The following is a 2,026-nucleotide window of genomic DNA, read 5'->3' on the forward strand; positions in this document are numbered from 1 at the left end:
ATAACTATTGTTTTTATTGAAGAACGTGCAGTTCTTGAAATTTCTGAAATCAAATACAGTGAGTAAGTGGCTAATTAATTTAATATACTGACACTCACTGTTTTAAACTCATGTTTTGACAACAAACTGATTTGTCAATTACAGCATAAACACCTTGCAATAAAAATAGCTTGTGTGCAGCAGAGGGCGACACAGCATCACTGCACTAATGAAGAATTAGATACTCACGAGACTGGAGAAATTAACTCAGTACTCCTTCATTAACTCATCACATGACACCAGGATAACCTGCGAAGTACAGTAATTGAAGGCTGTTTAATTACAGAGCATTCAATTCTATAAATATCATATATTTCATTCTATTTATATAATTGAATTAACTAAATTATAAGCATAAATTATATAAAATATATACATATTTGAGCTGTTGAGCATTTACATTTTTTAATGAGAAATCACCCCCAAAAGATAATTTAAAGTCATTATTTTTAAGCAAGAAGAGCATTGATTAGACATTGCAAAAAGTAGTTTTAGAAATAAATATTTTGATTCAATATTGCATATATAATGAAATTACATTGGTGTTAATGTTTGTTGTGAATGTTGTGAAATATGCAATTATTAAAAAAATTAAATGATACTCTAATTATGAACCTAAAAGTGTCAGTAGGTGGCAGTAAGTCACTTTCTTAATAAGTAAGTCAACTGATTCATTCAGAACTAAGCAAGAGACTGTTTTAATGAACGAGTCTCTGAATCACCGACTCACTTGATTCATTCAAATGGCTGATTCATTCAGAACTAAGCAAGAGACTGTTTTAATGAACGAGTCACTGAATCACCGACTCACTTGATTCATTCAAATGGCTGATTCATTCAGAACTAAGCAAGAGACTGTTTTAATGAACGAGTCACTGAATCACCGACTCACTTGATTCATTCAAATGGCTGATTCATTCAGAACTAAGCAAGAGACTGTTTTAATGAACGAGTCACTGAATCACCGACTCACTTGATTCATTCAAATGGCTGATTCATTCAGAACTAAGCAAGAGACTGTTTTAATGAACGAGTCACTGAATCACCGACTCACTTACTGATTCGTTCAAAACCGTTGATTCATTTAGTAACAAAACACCATCAGAAACTGCATCAGTGTAAGATGACGTGCAGGTCTGGACTGGGCGGTGAATTAAATGCATTAATCATTTTAACATATAATCTTTTTCTAAAATCACACCAAGTAAACACGTTAAATCGACAGCCTAATAAATATCTGACGTCGCTGCCATATGATTGGTGTTGATGAGCGTCACCTTGTTTGTAAGTGATGCTCTTCTGTATCTTGATGAGGTTGGGCAGGTGATTGACCAGGTGTGGCCCGCAGGTGACGCCCATTCGACCGCCGTCGGCTCCACAGACAGAGCGTGATGCTCAGCACATGCTTACAGAGATCATATGACACGCCAAGACCAGCAGAGACCAGCAGAAACCAGCAGAGACCAGAAACCAGCAGAGACCAGCAGAAACCAGCAGAGTCCAGCAGAGACCAGAAACCAGCAGAGACCAGTAGAAACCAGCAGAGACCAGAAACCAGCAGAGACCAGAAACCAGCAGAGACCAGCAGAGACCAGAAACCAGCAGAGACCAGTAGAAACCAGCAGAGACAAGAGACCAGCAGAAACCAGCAGAGCCCAGCAGACCTGAATCTGAACAACACAGAGATTCACTCCAGGAACTGATGCAGCAGCAGAGACCAGCAGAGACCAGAAACCACCAGCAGAGACCAGAAACCAGCAGAGACCAGCAGAGACCAGAAACCAGCAGAAACCAGAAACCAGCAGAGACCAGCAGAAACCAGCAGAGACCAGCAGAAGCCAGCAGAAACCAGCAGAGACCAGCAGAGACCAGAAACCAGCAGAGACCAGCAGAGACCAGCAGAGACCAGCAGAGACCAGAAGAGACCAGAAACCAGCAGAGTCCAGCAGAGACCAGAAACCAGCAGAGACCAGCAGAAACCAGCAGA

This window comes from Sinocyclocheilus grahami, unplaced genomic scaffold (assembly GCF_001515645.1).
Source record: "Sinocyclocheilus grahami isolate Dianchi unplaced genomic scaffold, SAMN03320097.WGS_v1.1 scaffold471.1, whole genome shotgun sequence".
Classification (NCBI taxonomy): domain Eukaryota; kingdom Metazoa; phylum Chordata; class Actinopteri; order Cypriniformes; family Cyprinidae; genus Sinocyclocheilus; species Sinocyclocheilus grahami.